General features: G+C 35.1%; 1 long non-coding RNA gene across 1 annotated transcript in view; it reads right to left on the bottom strand.

Annotated features, from left to right (window-relative positions):
* The window catches only part of LOC121483809, a 46,017-nt gene that overhangs the window by 20,064 nt on the left and 274 nt on the right, over positions 1 to 25,679 (bottom strand). The window contains exon 2 of the long non-coding RNA XR_005985864.1: positions 20,879 to 20,916. This is a non-coding gene — a long non-coding RNA (uncharacterized LOC121483809). The remainder of the gene's footprint in view (positions 1 to 20,878; positions 20,917 to 25,679) is intronic.

The following is a 25,679-nucleotide window of genomic DNA, read 5'->3' on the forward strand; positions in this document are numbered from 1 at the left end:
ATGGAAAAATTTCCTTCTTTATTTAGGCTCATTACTATTGTGGGGTATGTGTGTCACATTTTCTTTATTCATTCATCTATCAATAGACACTTAGGTTGTTTCCATATTTTGGCAATCAAGGTGCCATGAATATGGAAGTACAGATATCTTCCTAAGACAATGATTTCCTTTCTTTTGGATATATGTCCAGAAGTGGGATTTCTGAGTCATATGATAGTTTCACTTTTAATTTTTGAGAAATTTCCATACTGTTTTCTACAGTGGCTGTACAAATTTACATTTCTACCAACAGTGTACAAGGATTCCCTTTTTGCCACATCTTCACCAGCATGTGTTTATCCCTTCTCTTTTTAATAATAGCCATTCTAAAAGCTATGATGTAATATCTCATTGTGGTTTTGATTTTGCATTTCTCTGATGATTAGTGATGTTGAGCACTTTTCATGTACCTCTTGGCCACATGTATGTCTTCATTGGAAAAATATCTATTTGGATACTCTGCCCATTTTTTAATTAGGTTACTTTCAAAATTAATTTACTACTATTTTTTTTTGCTATTGAGTTGTACAAATTTATTGTATATTTTGCATATTAAACCCTTATTGGATATGTCATTTGCAAATATTTTCACTCATTCCATAGGCTAATGGTTTCTTTTGCTGTGAAGAGTTGCTTAGTTTGATGTAATCCCACTTGTTTATTTTTATTTTTATTTATTTTGCTTTAGGTGTCAGATAAAAAAAAGTCACTGCCAAGACCAATGTCAAGAAGCTTATTCCTTATGTTTTTTCTCTAAGTGTTTTATGGTCTCAGGTCTTATGTTCAAGTTTCTAATCTATTGTGAGCTTATGTGTATAGCATAAGATAGGTTTTAATTCCATTTTAATTCCTTTGTATATGAATATCCAATTTTCCACACACCATTTATTAAAGAGACAATCCTTTTCCCATTGTGTGTTTTTGGTATCCTTGTCAAAAATTAATTGACCATATATATTTGTAGATTTATCAGGGCCCTCTATTCTGTTTCATTGATCTATTGATCAATCTCTCTTTTTATGCCAATACTACACTGTTTTGGTTATTATAGCTCTGTAAAATAGTTTTAAATCAGAGTGTGTGATGTCTGTAGCTTTGTTCTGCTTCATATTGCTTTGGCTATTTGGGGTCTTGTGTGTTTCCTTATAAATTTGAGGATTGTCTTTTATGTTTTGATGAAAAATGCCATTGGAATTTTGATAGGGATTATATTGAATCTGCAGATTGCTTTGAGTGATATGGACATTTAAAAAATATTAATTCATGGGGCACCTGGGTGGCTCAGTGGTTGAGCATCTGTCTTTGGCTCAGGTCAGGATCCCAGGATACTGGGATCAAGCCCTGTATTGGGCTCCCTGTGGGGAGCCTGCTTCTCTTTCTGCCTATGTCTCTGCCTCTCTCTGTGTCTGTCATGGATAAATAAATAAAATCTTTAAAAAAAATAAAAGATATTAAATCTTCCGATCCATGAACACAAACTATCTTCCTTTGTGTCTTTTTAAATTTCTTTAATCGATGTTTTAAAGTTTTCAGTGTGCAGATCTTTCACTTCCTCAGTTAAATTTATTCCTAAGTGTTTCACTATTTTTGATGCTACTATAAATGTTATGTTTTCTTAATTTCTTATTCTGATAGTACAGTGTTAGTATATAGAATATATAACTATAAAATACTAAATAAATATAAAAATACTATATCTGTATTTTTGTATACAGATTTTGTATCCTGGGCAGCCCTGGTGGTGCAGCAGTTTAGCGCCACCTGCAGCCCAGGGCGTGATCCTGGAGACCCTGGATCTAGTCCCACATCGGGCTCTCTGCATGGAGCCTGCTTCTCCCTCTGCCTGTGTCTCTGCCTCTCTCTCTGTGTCTCTATGAATAAATAAATAAAATCTTTAAAAAAAAGATTTTTGTATCCTGCAACTTTAATAAATTATTACTTCTAACCATCTTTGGTAGTCTTTTGTCATCTGTAAACAGAGTTCTATTTCTTCCTTGCAATTTGGCCACCTTTTAATTCTTTTTCTTGCCTAATTGCTTTAGCTAGGATTTCCAGTACTATGTTGAATACAAGTGGAAAAGTGGGCATTCTTTGTCTTTTTCCCGATCTTAGGGGAAAAGTTTTCAGGTTTTCATAATTGAGTATGATGTCAGCTGTGGGTTTGTTATATACGGCTTTTATGTTTGAGGTGCATCCCATCTATATCTAATTTGTTGAGAGTTTTTATCATGAAAGGATGTATTTTGTCAAAGACTTTTTATTTATCTATTGAGATAATATGATTTTTATTAATTTTGTTAATGTGGTAGATCACATTTATTGATTTGCAGATGTTTAACCATCCATGTATTCAAAAATAAATTCCAGTTGATCATCATGTATGATCCTTTCAATGTACTGTTAAATTTGGTTTCCTAATATTTTGTTGAAGATTTTTTTTATATATGTTCAACAGTGATACTGGCCTATAATTTTCTTTCCTTATACTTTCTTCATTTGGCCTTAGTATTTTGATACCTCATAAAATAAGTTTGCAAGTGTTCCCATCTTTTCAATTCTTAGAAAGAGTTTGAGAAGAATTGGTATTAACTCTATAAATGTTTGGCAGAGTTTACTTGTGAAGGCATCTGGTCCTGCACTTTTCTTTGCTAAGAGGTTTTTGATTCCCAGTTCAATCTCCTTACTTATAATTGCTCTATTCAGATGTTTTCTATTTATTCATGATTCTGCCTTGGTAGGTTGTATGTTGCCAAGAATTTGTCCATCTCTTCTAGATTATCCAATTTGTTGCTATATAATTGTTCATTATAGTCCCTTATGATCCTTTTTTGTTTCTGATTTTATTTATTTGCAATAAAACTGTAATGGCTCGTCTTGCATCTTTTATTTATTTGAATTTCCTCTCTCAGACCAGCTGATCTTTTCTTCTGTTTGATCTAGTCTGCTATTGAAACCTTCTATTGAATTTTTCAGTTTAATTATTGCATTCTTCACTTCTATAATTTTCATCTGGTTGGTTCTTTCTCTCTATCTTTCTCTGTATTTTCTTTTTCTTTGTTGAAATTTTCACTTTGGGGCCACCTGGGTGACTTGATCCTGGGGTCCTGGGATCAAGTCCTGATCAGGCTCTGCATTGGAAGCCTGTTTCTGCCTCTGCCTCTCTCTGCGTCTCTCATGAATAAATAAAAACTTTAAAAATGTTTTCACTTTGTTCATGCATTACTCTCTTGACTTTGGCGAGCATCTTTACAAACATGCTTTGTACTCTGTGATGAATAAAACATTTACTTTGTTTCATTAAGGTTTCTGGAGATGTCTTTTTCCTTCGTTTGGGACATATTCCTCTGTTTCTTCATTTTTCTTCTTTTTTTTAATTGATTGCTGCACATTAGATAAAACAGCTACCTTTCTCAGTTTTAAAAGACTGGCCTCATTTAGGAGTTGAACCTCATCAGTCTGCCTAGCCCAAGCTCCTGGTTGACTATTAAACTTTTGTGATTGTCCAAGTTGCTGCTTCAGTTAAGGATGCATAAAGACCTGTCAGTGTCCCAGAGGTGTGGAAAATGCCCCTATGTCAGGTAAGGCTCCCAGATGTCTACCTATTGCCTCCCTTCAGCTACCTAATGCAAGCCAGTTGGAAGCCCAAACATCAGACAGCAGCTTAGGAAAGTCAGGATGGTAGATATATAGTCTAGTCCCTAACACGAAGAAACTGGGAGTTGGGTATTTTTGCCTACACACTGTGTGCTGAGTCAGAGGGAATAGCCAGTCTCTGAGAGTACTTTTATACCCAATTAGAGCTGCTTCTGTTTTATGTGGGCCAGAGGCCTTATGAATGCTGTGACCTGCCAGCATCCTGGCCTAGATGATTTTGGGGACAGGCCCTTGGGGTATAGCTATAATGTAACAGTTTGGGTGGTAGATATGTAGACAAGCCTCTTCCAGGGAGACTATGGAGACTTAATTTAACTGTTGGGGTGAACCCAGGAGAAATGGCAAGGAACATGCCCACCAGCCCTCTCAGTCTTCCGAGAGGATCCATCAGTTCTTATATGCAAACTGATTAGAGCTTGCAACCTCAGGCAGCAGCTGGAAAATTATGCAGTCCAATCCTCTCCATGGAGAAACTAGGAGATAGGATTGATTGATTGATTGATCGATTGATTATCTGCTCTCTCTTTGCTAAGCCCAGGAGGCATAGCTGTTGAATGTGCTTGTGTGCCCACTTAAAAATTGATTTTCTTTGTTTAACACGGTCCTGTGGGACTCATAAATGCCCAGCCTCACTGGCTATCAGCGCTAAGTGATCTGGGGACCTGCCCTTCAGGTGGCAGCCTTACAAGTTGGGGCACTAGATGTACAGTCCAAACTTTTTGCTCCTTAGGGAGAAATTGAGAGTTAAAAGTTCTCTCCTGATTATAAGGCGCTGTGCCAGGGGTGGGGTCTATGGTGAGAATTTATCTCGGCCTTTCCCACCAAGAAAGGCCTTTCCCACCCATTTGGATGTGGGTATTTTTGTCACTTGATGTGTAGGAGTCACTCAGCCAGTTTCTGGATAATTCTCAGAGTGAATTGACTTGTGTGTAGCTGTATACTTGGTACATGTGTGGGAGAGGAGAAAGTCAAGAACCACCTATCTCACCATCTTGGTAAAATCCTTAGAAACTCCAAAATAACAATTCTTTATCATAGCATTTTTATTTGTTTAGTTATGGTTGCAGTGTAACTTATTGATATAATTTGAGGTTTCTGTCTTTACTTGTTTTTTTATGAAATAAAGATAGCATAAAAATACAAATTATAACATGCAATCATTGTTCTTTTAAATACAATATTAGTATGCATTCTATTTCCACTATGTATCAAATATTATAAGCTTTATATTTAAACTTATTTTCAGACTCAATCTTCTACAAGTGTACTTGCTAAGATCATTGCCATCACATTTCTGAACTTCAATATCTGTTTTCAAATATAGGATCACAACTTCCTTCTGAGCAACAAAGGATCACTTCTTACTTAGCTTTTTATTTTTTTAATTTTATTTATTTATTCATGAGAGACATAGAGAGAGAGGCAGAGACATAGGTAGAGGCAGAAGCAGACTCCTCATGGGGAACCCAATGTGGGACACAACCCCAGGACCCCAGGATCAAACCCTGAGCTGAAGGCAGACGCTCAACCACTGAGCCACTCAGGTGTCCCTTTTACTTAGTTTTTTAAAATATTTACTAATGTTTCTCAAAAAATAAATAAATAAAATAAAATATTTACTAATGTTTCTCATTGTACAATTTATATGAAGGACCCATATATAGCTTTAAGGAAACTTGAAATGATAAAGCAGAACCTTATTCATATTGTAAAAATAACTTATGCCTAAATTTAACATTTTTCTGATAAATGATACTTTATTACTGCATACTTTGTTCAGAAAGGATTGAACACAACAGATAAACTATGTTACTATTAAAGCTCTATTTATTACCTCCATAAAATTATATTTAGAGTGCAGAGGCTGTTGATAATATCAAAGTAAATGAATAGAGTAGAAACCCCTTTATAAAATACAAACTAGACTGGTAAAACTGGCCACATAATCAAGAGTTAGTTAAAAGGAAATTTATTTTTATTTTTATTTTTTTAAAGATTCTATTTATTTATTTGAGAAAGAGAGAGAGTAGGAGCCTGGGGCAGGGGATGGGGGAGGCAGAGGGAGGGGGAAAAGCAGGTTCCCAACTGAGGAGGGAGCCCAACACAGGGCTCCACCCCAGAACTGAGATCATGACTTGAGCCTAAGGCAGATGCCCAACCATCTGAGCGACCTAGGAGCCCCAGATATATATATATTTTTAATGTACAAGCATACTCAAAATATTTAGTTTTTATTTAAAATAGAAAAACTTACATTGGAAATGAAACTAAGTTCCTTTCTTTGCAGACTATAATTCAAACTCAATTCTTATTCCTTTTGCTCATTTGTTTTGTTTCTACAGAATCTTAGTTTCTCTGAAAAGATTCTTTAAAAAGAGAAACTGTTTGTTAAGTCTTAATGTAACCAATAATTGTATTCAAAAACTCCTAATTTAAAGGTAAATTCATAATTTTAATCATTATACAGTCAAATAAATATTTGAGTCTCAACAACTGTATGTAAAGCACTCTCCCTATTTCATTCAGAAAATAAAAAATAATTTTAATTTATTCTTTGAGACATAATGTTTTTCAAAGTTTCTACTGGAGATGACCTACATCTATTTTATTTTCTTAAATGTAAATTGTAAAGTTCCTACAATGTTATAGAGAATTTATGAATATGGCAAAGGTAGCTGATTTTCCAGAACCAAATGAAAGAAAATTCGATGATTTTACCTACTAAGCATTTTTATGTGCTCTTCTATATAGTAATGCATAAGTTGTATATCTTGCTTTATGTTTTTACCTAACATTAAATCACAAATGTTCGCATATTTTTATGTGGTCTTTATACTTTTATGTGTCATTGCTGCAAAAGAAATGAATGAAAGGAAATAGCTCCAGTTTATCTAACTGCTTCCCTATTCCACATTTAGCTTATTTCAACTTTTAGAAAACATAAATAATGCTACAATGAAAACATTTACCATATAACTTTACTCCTTTTTAGGAAAAACCTCCACATATCTCTAAGATAAATTCCCAAAAGTGAAATTAATAGTGCAAGGATATGAAGTTTTTATGGTTTTTAATATTTATTTCCAAATTGCTTTTTGTCAGAGTAGATTTATATCTGTAAAATATAGTACCACATATAGGGCTTTATGTATTAAACTTTGTAAGAAAGTAGATAAATTTTATAACGTGCAAGGAAAGCAATAAATACAAAAAATATGATTATGTATTTTTGATAACATAAGAGAGATGGAAAAATATAAGGACATATGGAGATTAGTTGTAGTACTGTTTAACATAATACTGTTTAACATTATACTGTCAGCATAATAAGTTTCAATTTGTTCAAATCTTTACCAGCATTGGATATTAATTTTATATTTTGTTAGTTTAAAAAGTTAAAAATATATTTAACCACATGGTTAATTTAATTTATGTTTATAGGTTTATTCATAAAGTGTAAAACATAGGAAAAGCAACACGATATTTTACATAAAATCAGGAATACATTTCCTCTTGGGAAACAGATTGTAGAGATGACATGTCATCAGGGAGGGGTAATCTAAGGTACTGCTAGAGTTCCATTTCTTTGCCTTGTATATTCAGCTTCAAAATTGTTTTTATTATTCCTTAAACAGTATAGATATATTTTATGTATGCTTTTGCATATACAATTTTTCCCCAATAAAAATAAAAATGAGGTGCACAGGTAATAGCACACCATTCTTACCTTGGGTTTGCTTTGCCAATGCATATTGGTGGTGATAGTTAATTATGAGAATCCATAATGAATAATGGCTCACCCAGCCCCTGTGGGTGAGCATCATGCAGCCCTTCCTGCAGACAGGACTTCTCATCAGCACCTCTATCCACACCTTCTTTCACAAGATATCCTCAGGCCAGAAGCACTAGTTGTCCCTGTATCCCCCACCCTCAGCAGCATAATCTCAGGAACTTTCTTTTCTTTTCTAAATGTGAGCGATTCAGTCTTTATTAAGAAAAAGTCACATTACTCCCTCACCCATTAAAAGTGAAAGAAAAAGAAACATAATTTTACATCAGTAAGAGGTATGAATTAGAAAGAAGGAGGCAGTAGCAGAGAAAAAGTGTGCAACCCTGCAGATCTCCACTGCAAAGCATTCCCAGCCAATCATCAAGTTATAAGAATCATACTGTTAACATTAAAGTCTTGTTGCTTGCTGATGTATAAGAGGCCAGACTCTTTTGTGAATGTTTCTTGCTAACCCATTCTTGTAAATCAGACCATTTATTCTGATGAACATACCAGCTTTATTTCCACTTTTTGGTTAAAATTTTTATTGTGCATGTCCTTCCACTATGACTGCACCATTGGCACTCCTGTGTTATGTTTAATTTCACTGATGTCATTTATTGCATTGTGTTGAGATGCTTAGGCAGTGAGAAAAAAAAATATTCACTAATATTCAGTTTCCTTAAAGGAGATAAGAATTCTTTATTTTAGGCTCAGAAACTCACTATTAGAAAAGCAGGGATAGTGATGTCACGAATATGGTAACATAGCTTGTTTCTGACTTCACCCCTCATCACAAGAACAGTGAACATCTATTCAAGAGCAGCACACTACTGAGAGAAACTTAGAACATGGGGGTGAAGCTGAAGCAACACCTGTACCACAGAGACCAAGACAGACTGCATTAGAAGGGTAAGAGAAATGGCTACATATGAACTACATTGCTCCTGCCTCAGTCCAGCACAGTACCATGTAGAGTGGTTTCCTTTGTCTTTTTTTTTTTTTTTTTTTTTATTCATGAGAGAGAGAGAGAGAGGCAGGGACACAGGCAGCGGGAGAAGGAGGCTCCATGCAGGGAGCCTGATGTGGGACTCGATCCGAGGACTCCAGGATCACACCCTGGGCTTGAAAGGCAAGAGCTCAACCGCTGAGCCACCTGGGCGTCCCGAGTGGTTTCCTTTGAACCTCCAGTTCCTCTAGTGGAAAAGAGAAAGGCTGGGGGAAAGAACCAGCTCCTACCCCCAGGACTGTGGGTCACTCTGTGGGGTCTCCTACTCTGATCTTATACTACAGGCAATGTAGGGGAATCTGTGCAGCTCAACCGCTGGGAATCTGACTATGATGGAGAAGAGGAGAGGGACTTCCAAAAACCAGCACTTGGATCTTGGCAGCCCACGTTCATACCTACAAGGCCCAATAGTAATCCCAATCAGCAGTTTTGTTCATCAGCAGAACTAAGTCAGGGGTACATTCTGACCAGAGAACTCAGCAGGGTAAAGATCTGCCTGATTCAGGGATCCCTGGGTGGCGCAGTGGTTTGGCGCTTGCCTTTGGCCCAGGGCGCGATCCTGGAGATCTGGGATCGAGTCCCACGTCGGGCTCCCGGTGCATGGAGCCTGTTTCTCCCTCTGCCTGTGTCTCTGCCTCTCTCTCTGTCTCTCTGTGACTATCGTAGATAAATAAAAAAAATTAAAAAAAAAAAAAAAAGATCTGCCTGATTCAGATCCTCAACTGAGGAGTTTCGCTGGCTGTAGAGCCCAGTTTGCCCATACCCAGGCAAAGAGCTAAATCACAGCCTTACTGAATATGGAATATGACTTCTGGTTTCATTTTAACAGAAGGACTGGTGACAATTCCTGGAAGCAGTGTGACCCACCAGTGCTTGAACTGAGAGATGGGGGCAACAGAGCTGATAGCCCCCAGAACAAGGCTAGTACTGTGCATGGAGTATTCCCATGCTATAAACAAGTACAAGTACAAGTTTTAATTCATAGCCAAGACTGAGGCTACCTGGAGGTTTCCATCCAGAGACCTTATTTGGGAAATTGAGAGTAGCCTGGAGTGCCCCCCCCACCAAGGGAGCTGAGACACAGCTCCACCCACTGTGGAGAGTGCCTTGTGGCTCCGTCTGCTCAGAACTGCTGACAACAACTCCTGAAAGCTGTGTGGCTCAGTGGCATTCAAGCTGAAGATAGGCAGAACCAACAGAGTGCAGAGCAAAGCCAGTGTCCCTGTTCAGTGAGGGAAATTTGAGCAAAGGTCAACTTGAGTTAAGACAATAAATAAGAAGCTTCCCCCACTTCACTTTTTAATTTAAATTTAATTAATTAATATATAATACATTATTAGTTTCAAAGGTAGAGTTCAGTGATTCATCAGTTTCATTACACTTTCTCCACTTTAGAGCTGCTTCTCCCACTATACCTGGGTGGGGAATCTAATTAGTAGCCCTCCTCATCACTGATTACAGCCTTCAGGCTGTCCAAAAAGGAAACCTAACCAGAGCATGTAGAAAGCTGAATAGTCCATTTAACTGCCCTTGAAAAGAGAAAACTGTGACTTCTGTCATCTGCAGAGCAAACCTGGTGGATTCACCTGACCAGGAAATTCAGTGCATACTCTGGACTGACTCAGGTCCCCAAACAATGAGCTATATAGGCCATCGGTCTCATCCTGTTGTCCCTCAGGGTAGGGAAACTAACTCATAATCCCATCTATCATTGAATATAGTACCCAATGCTGAACATCTAGGAGTTTGATCTGAAATCCAGGCAGTCACAAAGCTCATCCTATAGCCTAGTGGTAGAGAACCAAGCCAGTAGTCCTATCTAACTATTCTCAGATAGAGGCAAAATCCCCATTCTCATCCTCAGAGCCCAACTAGTTGATTCACCCCAAAACAGGCTATAATTGCAGGCCCCATGTACATAAGGACAATAGCAGACATCAAAAAGGCCAAACAGGTGACTGGTGAAAAAACTGCCTCTGATAAAGCAAACCTGTAAAATCTAGAAGGGACGTCTAATTACTTAAATGGACAGATACCAATATAAAGAATTAAAAAGCATGAAAAATCAGGTAAATATGACATGAGAAAATGAATCTTGTAAGACTCTAATAACTGACCCTAAAGAAATGGAAGTCTGTGAAGTGTCAAAGACTTCAAAATAACCCTCTTAAGGAAGATTAGTGAACTACAAGAAAATACAGACAACTAAACTAAATTAGGAAAACGATGCATGAACAAAATGAGAAGTTTGATAAGGAAATAGCAACCATCCAAAAACAACAACAACAAAAAAAAACAAATAGAAATCCTAGGGTTGGGATCCCTGGGTGGCGCAGCGGTTTGGCGCCTTCCGTTGGCCCAGGGCGCGATCCTGGAGACCCGGGATCGAGTCCCGCATCGGGCTCCCGGTGCATGGAGCCTGCTTCTCCTCCCTCTGCCTGTGTCTCTGCCTCTCTCTCTCTGTGACTATCATAAATAAAATAAAATTCTTAAAAAAAAAAAAAGATTAAAAAAAAAAAAGAAATCCTAGGGTTGAAAAATATAATAATTTAACTGAAGAATTCAATAGTTTCAAAAAATATCTTTGACCATGCAGAAGAAACAGTCAGCAACTGGAAGAAAGGACATTAGAAATTACCCAGTCAGAGAAGTAAAAAGAATGAAAAAAGCCTATGGGAATTATGGGACACAGTGAAATGAAACAATATTCCCATTATGGGAATTTAAAAAGAGAGAGAGAGAAAGCGAAAGAAATAGAAAGCATATTTAAAGCAACAATGGCTGAACACTTCCAAAACCTGGAGAGAGAAATGTACATACAAATCTATGAGCCCCAAAGATGCCAGATATGTTGAACCCAAATAGGACTATACTGAGAAAAATTATAATTAAGTTGCCAAAAGTCAAAGACAAATAATTTTAAGAGTACCAGAAGGAAAGAGAGAACTTACATACAAAGAAATCTCCATAAGGTTATTGCTGGATTTCTCAACAGAAACTTTTTAGGCCAAGAGAGAATGGGATGACATATAACATACTCAAAATAATGAAAGAAAATACTGTCTACCAAAAATTCTATACATGGCAAAGCTATCTTTCAGAAACAAAAGAAAAATAAAGACTTTCCAAAGCAAACAAAAGCTGAAGGAATTCATTACCCCTAGACCTGCCTTACAAGAAATGCTACAGGGAGTTCTTTGAGTGGAAGTAAAATAACGTAGATGAACATCATAAAAACATAAAAACCTAGTGTGAATCTCGCTGGTAAAGGAAATACATAGTTACAGTTAGATTCTGCAATATGGTAGTAATGATACATAATTCACTGTAACTCTAGTTTAAAAGCAAAAAGGTGAACGTAATAAAAAATAACCATAATCTGTTATTAGTTACACAATATAAAAATCATGTAAATTGTAACAGCAATAACCTAAAATGTGAGATGGAGGAGAAGTAAAGTGTAAAGTTTATATATTCTATTGAAGTTAAGTTTTTATCAGTTTAAAATAGTGTATTATAAGGTTAAGATACTTTATGTAAGCTTCATGGTAACCAGAAAGGAATATCTTATAGAATTACACAAAAGAACATGATAAAGAGGTCAAAGCATATTGATATAAAAAGACATCAAAACACACAAAAAAAGATAGCACAATTAGAAAGAAGGAGCAGTGGATCTAGGAAACAACCAGAAAATAACAAACAAATGGCAATAGTAAGTTCTTACCCATCATTAATCATTTTAAGCATAAACAGATTAAATTCTCCAATTAAAAGGGACAGAATAGCTGAATGGACAAAAACAAAAAAACTCAACCATATGTTTCTGCCTATAAATGACTCACTTTAGCCTTAAAGACACACATAACCTGAGAGTGAAGGGATGGGAAAAGACATTTCAAGCAAATGATAAGCAGAAACAGTAGGAGTAGCTATACTTATATCAGATAATATAGACTTTAATCTTAAAAGTGGTGAAGACACAGATGTCATTCTGTAATGATAAAGGGGTCAATACATCAAGAAGATAAAATAACTGTAGATTGTTTATGCATCCAACATTGGAGTACCTAAATATATAAAGCAAAACGTAACAAAACTAAAGAGAGAAAAACAGTACACATTACACATACAAACATTTCCTAACAATAATAGTTAGGAATTTTAATATCCCACTCTTAATAATGGATAAATCATTCAGAGAGTCAAAAAGGAAACAGTGATTTGAATATTATTGATGAAATGGACCTAACATACATATACAGAACATTCTTTTTTTTTTTAAGATTTTATTTATTTATTCATGAGAGACACAAAGAGAGAGAGAGAGAGAGGCAGAGGGAGAAGCAGGCTCCATGCAGGGAGCCTGACACGGGTCTCAATCCTGGGACCCCAGGATCATGCCCTGGGCCGAAGGCTGCACTAAAACACTGAGCCACTCAGGCTGTCCCTATCCAACAACAGCAGAACACACATTCTCCTAAAGCACACATGAAACATTTTCTACGATAGATTATATGTTAGGCCACAAAACAAGTCTTAAAAATTCAAGAAGACTAACTTCTCTGACCACAATGGTGTGAAACTAGAAAACAATAACAAGCAGACAACTGGAAAACTCACGAATACATAGAAATTAAACCGCACTCTCCTGAAGAACCATTGGATCAAAGAAAATATTAAAGGGAAAATGAAAAGTTTCCTGAGACAAATGAAAATAAAAGTTCTAAAAGGGAAATTTATGGCAATAAAAATGTACATTAAGAAGCAAGAAAAATTCCAAATAAATAACCTAACTCTCTACCTTAAGGAACTGGAAAAAGAAGAGCAAACTGAGCCAAAGTTAGCAGAAGAAAAGAAATGATAAAGATTAGAGCAGAAAAGACCTACAATATAGTATGTAACAGCTTTTTTCATAAAACCAAAAATCCCCTTTGGATTTCTTTTGATTAGTAAAAAATCAGATACTAATATATGTCTTTCATAAAAGGAAAGTGGTATAATGCAAGCTTTCAAAAGGTAAGGGATACCTGTATTAGTAAGGAGTACAGGTATTGAATCTGTAATAAAAAAAATATAACAAAGAGAGGGCCAGCATCACATGGCTTCACTGGTCAATATTACCAAAGATTTAAAGAAGAATTCATATAAATCCTTTTCAAATTCTTCCAAAAACTAGAAGAAGAGGAAACATTCCCAAACTCATTTTATAATGTCAGTATTCCTGATACCAAAACCAGAAAAATACACTAGAAAAGAAAACTACAGGTCAATATCCGATGAATACAGATGTAAAAATTCTCAATATAATACTAGTAAATTAACTCAGCACCACCTAAAAATTTTATTCACCATGATGATCATGATAAGTCAGATCAGACTTAGCTCTGAGATGCAAGGATGGCTCAATATATGCAAATCAATCAATGTGATACATCACATTAATAGAATTAAAGAAAAGAATCATATGCTTATCTTAGTTATTTGACAAAATTCAACATCCATTCACGGTTTTTTTAAAAAAAGCTCTTAACAAATTAGGCATAGAAAGCATAAGAAAACTCAACAATTCTCAACATAGTAAAAGCCATATATGACAAACCCAAATTTGATGTCCTACTCAAATGGTGAAAGATTGAAAGCTTTTCCTCTAAGATCAGAAACAAGACAAGGGTGTCCATTCTTACCATTCCTATTCAGTATAGTATTAGAAGTACTAGCTAGAGCAATAAACAAGTAAAAGAAATAAAAACTTTCAGAACTGGAAAGGAAAAAGTACAATAGTCTTTATTTGCAGATGACATGATCTTATAGACAGAAAATCCTAAAGACTCAAAAAAATGTCTAGATTTAATCGATTAAATACATTCAAGTTACAGAATACAAAATTAACATACAAATATCAGTACTGTTTCTATACTACTAAAAATGAATTATCTGAAAAAAGAAATAAAGAAACTGATACCATTTACAATAGCATCAAATACAATGAAATGATTAGGAATAAGCTTAACTTAGGAGGTAAAAGATCTCTACTCTGAAAACTATAAGACATTCATGAGATAAATCAAAGATATAAATAAATGGAAATGTATCCCATGTTTATGGATTGGAAGAACTCATATTGTTAAAATGTCAATACTACCAAAAGTCATCTATAGATTCAATACAATCCCTATCAATATTCCAATGACACGTTTTATTTTTTATTTATTTTTTAATGATTTTATTTAAATTTATTTATTTGACAGAGAAAGAGAACACAAGCAAGGGAAGCTGCAGAGGGAGAGGGAGAAGCAGGTTCCTCACTGAGCAGGGAGTGGACATGGGGCTCAGACTCTTAACTGACTGAGCCACCCCGGGGCCCCTAATGGCATGTTTTAGAGAAATAGAAAAAACACTCCTAAAATTTATATTTAAAAAACCCTGAAGAGTCAAAGAATTTCTGAGAAAAAGGGATAAAACAGGTGACATGGAACTTCCTGATTTCAAGCTATGCTATAAAGCTATAGTCCTCAATAGACATCTCTTTTGTTCAGTGGAAGATGATGGAGTAGGAGGATACTGGGCTTACCTCATCTCATGGATACAACTTGATAACACTCACATCAGTATAAACAACCCAGAAAACCATCCAAATATTGGCAGGATACATTCCACAACTAAATGCAGAGAAGAGGCCACATCTAAAAGGGTAAGAAGGGCAGAGACCCACTTGGGAATGGAATGGAGTCTCAGGACTGTTCACAGGAAGGAGGGACACTGCAGGCACAGAAAAGGGAGAGAAACATACCCCTACACCAGGGAGCCTGCATGAGGATAAATCAACTTAATATGGACTGCTATATTCTGAAGATATTACATATAAGCCAAATGGTAACCACAAATCGAAAACCAGCAATAGATTTGCAAAAAAGAGAGAAAGTAATCCAAGTATATCATTAAAGAAATCCAACTTATTTTGAGAGAAGAGAGCCAAGGAAGAAAGGAACAGAGATGAACTACAAAAACAATCACAAAATAAATAACAAAATGACTATAATAAATATTTGCCTATCAATGATACTTTGAAAGTAAATGGATCAAATACTCCAATCAAAAGACATAGGGTGACAGAATGATTAAAAAAACAAGACTCACCTATATGCTGTTTATAAGAGCTAAAGATACATGCAGATTGAAAGTAATAGGATGGGAAGCATTTATCATGCAAATGAAAGTGAAAAGAAAACCAGGGTACCAATACTTAAATCAGACAAAAGAGATTTTCAAATAAATTTTGTAACAAGAGACAAAGGATACTATATAACCATCCAGGAGACAACCCAACAAGAAGATATAACAATTGTAAATATTTATGCACTCAACATAGGAGCACCCAAATACTGAAACCAGTTAATAACAAACATAAAGGAAATAATCAATAATAATACAATACTAGTAGGAAACTTTCACACCCCACTTACATCAGTGGACAGATTACTCAAACAGAAAATCAGAGTAACCGTGGTTTTGAATGACATACTGGACCAGATGGATTAAACAGATATATTCAGAACATTCCATCTTAAAACAGCAGAACACAGGTGCACACACCTGCACATGGAACATTCTCCAGACTAGAACACATTTGGGGACACAAAACAAGTCTTAGAAAATTAAAAAAGGATCAAAGTCATTCCATGCATCTTTTCTGACCACAATGCTATGAAACTAGAAATCAACTACCAGAAAAAAATCTGGAAAGAGCAAAAATACATGGAGGTTAAATAACGTGGTACAAAACAGTGAATAGGTCAACCAAGAAATCAAAGAGGAATTTAAAAAATACATAGAGAAAGATGAAAATGAAAACATAACAGTCTAAAATCTGTAGGATGTGGCAAAAAACTGTTCTTAGAGGTAAATTTATAGTAATACAAGCCTACCCCAAGAAGCAAGAAAAATCTCAAATAAACAACCTCACCTAACACTTAAGAGAGCAGTAAAAAAAAGAACAAACAAAACCAAAAACTAGTAGAAGGAAGGAAATAATAAAAATTAGAGCAGAAATAAATGAAATATAAACTAAAAAATTAATAGAACATATCAATGAAAGGAGCTGGTTCTTTGAAAAGTTTAACAAAATTGATGAATCCTTAGCTTTACTCATTTAAAAAAAAAAGTAAGGACTCAAATAAATGAAGTTCTTACTTTGAAAGTGGAAAAATAACAACCAAATACCACAGAAATACAATAGATTATAAAAGAGTATCATGAAACATTATTTGCTAACAAATGGGACAACCTAGAAGAAATTAATAAATGGAAACATATAACTTGCCAAAGTTGAATCAAGAAGAAATAGATGATTCAAACAAACCAATTACTAGCAATAAAATTGAATCAATTATCAAAAAACTCCCAACAAATATAAGTCCAGGACTATGCGGCTTCACAGGGGAATTCTACTCAACGTTTAAAGAATTAATATATATTTTTCTCAAACTATTCCAAAAAATAGAAGAAAAAGGAAAACTACTAAATTCATATTACAAGGCCTGTGTTACTATGATGCCAAAACCAGATAAAGACACCACAAGGAGAACTACAGGCCAATATCTCTGATGAACATATACGTAAAAATCCTTAACAAAGTATTAGTAAACTAAATCCAACAATACATTAAAAAGATAATTCACCATGATGAAGTGGGATTTATTCCCAGGATGCAAGGATTCAATATTTGTCAATCAATCAATACGATACATAACATCAATAAGAGAAAGATAAAAACCATATGATCATTTAAACAGATGCAGGAAAAGCATTTGACAAAGTACAATATCCATTCATTATAAAAACTCTCCACAAAGTGAACATAAAGAGAACATACCTCAACATAATAAAGGCCTTATATGAAAAACCCACAGTGAACATCATACTCAATGAGGAAGAACTGAGATCTTCCCCCTTAAGATCAGGAGCAAGACAAGTATGTCTATTCTTACCACTTGTATTCAACAAAATACTAGAAGTTCTAGCTACAGCAATCAGATGACAAAAAGAAATAAAAGGCATTCAAATTGGTAAGGAAGAAGTAATACTTTCAGTATTTGCAAATGACATAATACTCTATATAGAAAACCCTGGGGACTCTACCAAAAAACTACTGGCACTGATAAATAAATGCAGTAAGGTCACAGGATACAAAATCAATGTACAGAAATCTTTTGTATTTCTATACACTAATAACAGAGCAACAGGAAGAGAAATTAAGAAAATCCCATTTACAACCATAGCAAAAATAATAAAATACCTAGGAATAAACTTAACCAAGGAAGTGAAACAGCTGTACTCTATAAAAAAATTGATGAGAGAAATTGAAGATAACACAAATGGAAAGATAGCCCATGCTCATGAATTGGAAGAACAGATATTGTTAAAATGTCCCTACTACCTAAATCAATCTACAGAATTAATGCAATCCCTACCAAAATACCAACAGCATTTTTCACAGAACTAGAACAAACAATCCTAAAATTTATATGGAACCACAAAAGACACTGCATCAGGAATCACAATTCCTGATTTCAAGTTATACTAAAAAAAATATAGTAATCAAAAGCAGTATGATTCTGGCACAAAAATAACACATAGGTCAATAGAACAGAATAGAGAGCCAAGAAATAAATCCACAAGTATATATGGTCAGTTAATCTTTGACAAAGGAGGCCAGAATACCTAATGATAAAAAGACAGTCTCTTCATCAAATGGTGTTGAAAAAATCGGACAACTACATGCGAAAGAATGAAACCGGACCACTTTCTTACACCATACACAAAAATAAACTAAAAATGTATTAGAAACCTAAATGTGAGACCTAAAGTTATAAAAATCCTAGAAGAGGGCACAGGTAGTAATTCTCTGATATCAGCTGTAGCAACATTTTTCTAGCTATGTCTCCTGAGGCAAGGGAAATAAAAGCAAAAATGACCTATTGGGACTACATCAAAATAAAAAGCTTCTGCAGAGTGAAGGAAAAAAAAATCAACAAAAAGACAACCCATTAAATGGGAGAAGACATTTGCAAATGAAGGATTAGCATCCAAATATCCAATAAAGACTTAGTATCCAAAATATATAAAGATCTGATACAACTCAACACCTAAAAAAACAAATAATCTAATTTAAAAATGGGCAGAAGACATGAACAGACATTTCTCCAAAGAAAACATCCAGGTGGCCAACAGACATATGAAAAGGTGTTCAACATCACTCATTATCAAGAAAATGCAAATCAAAACTACAATGACATACCACTTCACAGCTGTCAGAACAGCTAAAATCAAAAACTCAAGAAACAAGTGTTGGTGAGGATGTGGAAAAAAAAGAATCCTCATGCACTACTGGTGGGAATGTAAACTGGTGCAGACATTGTGGAAAACAGTATGGAGTTTCCTCAAAAAATTCAAAATAGAACTACTCTACAACCCAGTAATCACACTAGTATTTACCCAAATAATACAAAAACTCTAATTTGGAAAGATATATGTACCCCTATGTTTATTGCAGTGTTATTTATAATAGCCATTGGAAGTAGCCAAGTGTCCATCCATAGACTGGATAAAGAATGGAGACAGAGACACATATATACTTACCCAACACACAGACATATAATGGAATATTATTCAGCCATAAAAAGAATGAAATCTTGCCTGTTACAACAACCTGGATGGAGCTAGAGAGTATAGTACTAAGTGAAATAAGTCAGTCAGAGAAAGACAAATACCATATGCTTGCACTCATATGCAATTTAAGAAAGAAAACAAATGAGCAAAGGGAAAATAAAAAGAAAGAGAGAAACCAAGAAACAGACTCTTAACTACAGAGTACAAATTGATGGCTACCAGAGGGGAGGTGGGTGGGAGGATGGATGAATTAGCTAATAGGTATTAAAGAGTATACTTAGAACAGCTGGGTGGCTCAGTGGTTGAGCATCTGCCTTTGGCTCAGGGTGTGATCCTGGAATCCCAGATAGAGTCCTGCATCAGGCGCCCCACAGGGAACCTGCTTCTCCCCTCTGCCTATGTCTCTGACTCTTTCTCTGTGCCTCTCATGAACAAATGAATAAAGTCTTTAAAAAGAGAGAGAGAGTACACTTATCATGATGAGCATGAGTATACATAAAATTGTTAAGTCACTGTATTGTATGCTTGAAACTAATATATAATAATGTATATTAACTACTGGAATTAAAACAAAAAATTTAGAAAAATCTATAGTCATCAAAAACAGTATAGTTCTAGCATAAAAGGAGAGAAACCATCAATGGAACAAAATGAAGAGCCCAGAAGTAACCCCAAGAGTTTACATGGTCAACTAATATTTGACAAGGGAGCTAAAAATACTAAATAGAGAAAAGACAATCTCTTTAATAAATGGTGTTGTCATAATTGGATATTCACATGTAAAGAATGAAACTGGACCCATATCTTACACTAGTCACAGAAATTAACTCAAAATGGGGAGAGAATATTGAAGGATAGCGAAAAGTTACAAATTTCCAGTTGTAAGATAAGTAAGGACTAGGAATGTAATGTAAAATACGATGACTATAGGTAACACTGCTTTATGGTATAGGAAAGTTGCTAAGAGAGTAAATCCTAAAAAGTTATTACAAGAAAGATTTTTTTCCCATTTCTTCCTTTCTTTTCTTTTTATTGTATGTGTATGAGAAGAAGAGTGTTAGCTAAACCTTTTGTGGTAATCATTCTATAATATATGTAAGTCAAACCATCATGCCTTACACCTGAAACTTAAACAGTGATATATATTCAATTATTTCTCAATAAAACTGTGGGGTGAGGAATCTTTCCCAAATCTGCTGGAGATTAAAGATGCTATTTATAAATTGAGAAAAATATTCATGAATATATCTGAAGTCAGAACAGGCAAGGCAAAATTTTTCACAAACTTAAACATAATTGTATTATCCTATTTGTTCATCTATTTATTTGAGTATTCACTGATCACCTATTATTTCCAAAGTGATGAAAGGACATAAATTCTACAAAACAGAAGATCACTTTCATACTTTACAGAAGAAAAAAAATTTACCGATGAAAAATGGTATGCCAAAACATCCCGCTGTAGATGAGTAGCTGAAGTCTTTTGCTCTGAAAAGTTAGGCCTTTCTTCAGTGAAATATTTTTTTTCATTTTGTTAAAATGCCAATAAAAATATTTTAGGATGGAGATAGCAATATGTCCACAATGATGTAGAGTTTAGGACTGAAAAGCTCTGGTGGCCTCAGAATGAAAATGGAAATATCCAAGCAACAATTTCTTGGCAACATGGTATTTATGTCAGAGCACTTACAGTAGAATAAAACTTTTATGCATATATAGGCAAGCAGAAAACATACCAAAAGCAGCTCTTCTTCAGTGCAACTCTTTTAAAACACTGGTATTAGGAGAAAAATACATAATAAAAATGACATTTTCCACTGAATGATGTAATTAATATGCACTATTACGTATACATACAGTAACTTGATTAATTATACTGAAACACAAAACATTCAAAATGAGAATAAAAACTTTCAGTGACTGCAAAATATCAACAAGAATGCATATAATTTTATGTAAGCAGGTGTAGAGATATATTCTTAATCAATATTAAGGCAGCTGCACACACTATAAATTTATGACCACAGACTTATACTTCTTGACAAAAATGTTTCCCAGTGGAGCACCTTAAAAGTCATTTTCTGAATTAAACATGTTGTTGTTCTTCTAATAAAAGGGAGTAAAAGTAATAGAGCAAGGAAAAGACATTAGTATATATTTAGAAACAGAATCTCTGGGGGAAAGAAGAACCCTTGGAAGTGAAGAGGCAGGAAATAGTCTCACATTGCTGGTGTTCAGAAATCTTCCATCTATCCTTCTTAGCCCTGAGATAAGGGCCATTAAGATCCAGGGGTTTAAAAAAGACTGTTTAAGAACTTTGATGTCTACTTGTGAGGGGATTCCTATGTGTACTTTATTTTTTTTAAAGATTTTATTCATTTATGCATTAGAGACAGAGAGAGAGAGACAAAGACATAGGCAGAGGGAGAAACAGGCTCCCTGCAAGGGAGCCCAATTTGGGATTCAATCCCAGGACCACTGAGCCACCCAGGCATCCCTCCTCTATGTACTTTAGAGCATTTGTTTGCATTATCAAAAGAAGCATCAGTTGGGAATAAATAGGTACAAAGTCATATTCTAAACTATTTCAAGGTTTTTAGGCTAAAGTTGTAAACATATTTCATTCTAACGACTGGAACTCAGTTCTTGTCTCAACAACACTAAGTAGCTAAATGGGGGGAGATAGAATTATATCTATATTAAAAAATATATCATGATTTTTAAAATAACTTTAAATATCCATTTTTAAAGATACCCAAAGTTAATGTGCTTTTCAGAGTCCAGTATTTTTTAACATCCCTTGTTTTTAACAGTGTCTAATAAATTAGGTATTAGAATCATCTTAGCTATTTGCCAACTAGCATACCTATTGCAGAGTATTTATAAATGTCTTATAAATCATTATCATTCCTTTGTGGCATATTTCCTTCTGAAAAGGCACAACTATAAAAAAAATTACCAATACCTAAGAAAAGGAGGCAAATTTATTTTTCTTGCTGTATGTTTTAATTGTCTGTATGTTTTATTTACTATGTTAAATAAGTTATAAGCTATTTCCTGCTTCCAAGGAAGTTTGGTACCTTTGGGATCCTCAAAGGTCTGTTGCATCTCCCAGGTACCATTTAAAACTCACTATTTTGTAATTAATTTTGAGAGTTTCCTAATAAATGGTTCTAAATGCCTAAGGGCCTCTTCCGATTAGTCATCGACTCAAGAAGAAAGCATATAAAAATATAGAATGTATGAAGTGGTCATTGGTTTGTATGGATACCAGCATAAATGATATATTATTATATATAATCTACAAGCACCGTTATCTGAAATATTAATAGTCCCAAAATAATGATAATGATTTTGTACCTTAGAATATCCATAGTATGAGTTTCACTAATATTTTTGTAATGCTTCATTATATTAAGTCTTGAAAAGTTGGAATTTTCCTCCTCTTTGGCTAGATGATTTACTAAGTCTCAACAAATAGATACCAAACTGAAGTGAACATTAGTAGGAAAGTAGCCTGTAGCCTTGACTTTGAAATTAGAATTGCTCAAAGGCAAAGTCTTGGTAGCATAACCGAGTCAAAGGCAGCACACAGCTGAGCTAGATAACTATTTTGACCTCTGCATTTAGTCCAAAGACTGAATGACTCCCCATTTTCAGAGAAAACACAGAGCATTCTTTTACAAGCCATTTTAAATATTTGGAGTCATGAGGTTTGCCATTGGTAAGGGATCTTAGGGATGTAAATAACTGGCCTAAGTTTATCCCTATAAGCAACAGAACACAGTCATTAATAGAGCTATTGTTAAAAATTCTGGTCTCTGGTCTTCTATTCAGCAGGGTTTTCATTGCTCTCTCATCTGGTATGGTTTATCTTACATATGTTGACTTCATTGTTCCTAAGCACACCCATTCTGCAATTCCAGGTATGAAAATCATGATGTAACTTTTCATACAATAAGCTGGAGTTGGGGGTTTGGGGAAAATGATGGCATATAATCAAAATTTTCATGAGTCTAAAGAGAATTTCCAGCAAGTAATTGGTTGGAACTTGTCAGATTATTGTTTTCCAAAAATATCGCAAACATACACTATGAATGTTCATAATGCCACTGAACTATATACTTTAATATGGTTAAAATGGGAATTTTATAACATGTATATTTTACAACAATAAAAAATTAATGCCACAAAAGTTTCTTAAGAGTGTGCTGCTGCCAGTGCTGTTCCTCACCTAAAATGTCTTCTGTCCAGTTGTCCAATATTTTCAATGCCCACATGAGTTCCATGTCCCCATGACACTTTTCCCAATACCCCTAGTTTCTGATATAACATGCTCCCCTAAACCCCTAAATTATTTATGTACACCTAATGGTATTACAGTTTTAATACTTAACAAATATTTTCATTTGTTTTTATGAATTTTATTACTGAATAATTATAAGCCCTCTGACAGGAGACAATATGTGTTACATTTCTTTGAATATTCACATACACTCACTAGGACTATCTGTCTTAAAGATAGTAAGGACTAAACAAATGATTCCTTAAAAAAAAAAAGAAGATTTATTTATTTATTTGAGAGAGTGCAAGAAAGCAGGGAAAGGGGCAGAGGGAGAAGGAGAATCCTGAAGCAGACTCCTCACTGAGCATGGAGCCCTCAGAGGGGTTCCATCCTAGGACTCTAAGATCATGATCCAAGCTGAAATCAAGAGTCAGCCACTCAACTGATGAAGCCACCCAGGAGGCCCTAAACAAATGATTCTTGAAATCGACATGTCATCTAGCAATAAAGTTTAGCTAATTCTACTGTGAGAATTATTAGAATAGAACTTAATATCTGGTTGGGTCAAATGTTAAACTCAGTTATTCTTTTATTCATTCACACTAATTACAACACCTAATTTATATCAGGCACTCTGCTAGGTGTTAAATATAGACATAAATAAGACAATCTGTCCTCAAGTTGCTTAAATCTTAGGAAAAGAGAAAAGCTGTAAACAACTATATTTCAGTGTGGTACGCATCTAGTGTGGGTTTTTTTTTTCAGTTGGAGAAATGTCAGTGACTCCCTAAAATTGTGGGCTCTGTAGTCAAAGATGGATACAGATACTCCTCCCACTTAGTTAATTCTGATTTGAAGATATACAACTTCTCTAACATTTCAGCTTCTTCTATAAAATGGGCATGAAAACATTACCCACCTCAGTGGTACTGTGAGGATCAAATGAAATGATGTATGTGTCATGCTTAGCACTATGCTTAGCACGTTGTAAACACCCAATAAATATTAGCTCCTTTTTTTGCCTTAGCATACGATCCTGAACCAAAACTATGCTCTGTTTTCTGCAATCTGGAATCAGGTGTGTATGGGCATGCATGAGAATGTGTGTGTGTGTATGTGTGTGTGCACTACACAGTCAGTTGTTTTTTCATGATCTTTAAGCACATTTGAGATATTGCACATGACAAGTGGTGCATCTCCAGCTCACAGGGATTTCTCTTTCCCAAGGGATAGCCAAATATGCAAATACGGGCTTTGAGTCTATATCATATGAGTGCCTTGACCTTCCTCCTGGTTATAACTAATTGATGTGAGGGTAAATGCATGATCTAGTTTGTATCAATCAGATTCTTTCTCTGGAGCATTTGATCATTAACATGAAGACACAGAAAAATAGACTTTGAAACTGAAAATCTCTAATGGCAAAACCTTAGAGTGCCAGTCGCTGAACTGCTTGCTCCAAGTGCTACCCTTCTAGAGGTTTGGGCGTTTAGCAAGTCTTTTGATTCTATTCGCTATGACAGCATTGTTTCAATAAACCCCCCTCTTCACTTCAGTTACCAGAGTCAGTAACTGTTACTTGAAAACAAGCAAACCAACAAAAAACTTAATACTGGAAAGCATTATCCTCTTGCTAGTATTGGCCAGATGGTTTCTTTTCCCACCAAAACCTGTGAGACTCTTCCTGAATATGATCTAATCAATTATTCTATGCAATTGCTCTCAAACAAAATTTTAAAGAATAGGGGATCCCTGGGTGGCGCAGCGGTTTGGCGCCTGCCTTTGGCCCGGGGCGCGATCCTGGAGACCCGGGATCGAATCCCACATCAGGCTCCCGGTGCATGGAGCCTGCTTCTCCCTCTGCCTGTGTCTCTGCCTCTCTCTCTTTCTCTCTGTATGACTATCATAAATAAATAAAAAATTAAAAAAAAATAAACTTGAATACTTATATTTAAAAAAAAATTTAAAGAATAGATGAAAAAACAGTGTATTTTATTTCACATTATTTGCCTTCAACCATGGTTTTACTCCAACATCTGAGACTTAAAGTCACTTACTTCTCCATCCTTTCTCTCTTAACCATCAGCCAGTAGAAACAATGATATTCCTCTGACTTAACTCATAACCCACATATGAATCTCATAAGAAAAAGGGAACCAACTCTGAATTTACTGGGAGAGACTATTTCCTTCTGTAGAAGGTGAGGTGTTTGGACTATATAGTCTCTAGGGTGCCTATATCAGCTAACTCAT

Source organism: Vulpes lagopus, unplaced genomic scaffold, assembly GCF_018345385.1.
Source record: "Vulpes lagopus strain Blue_001 unplaced genomic scaffold, ASM1834538v1 ctg141, whole genome shotgun sequence".
Taxonomy (NCBI): Eukaryota; Metazoa; Chordata; class Mammalia; order Carnivora; family Canidae; genus Vulpes; species Vulpes lagopus.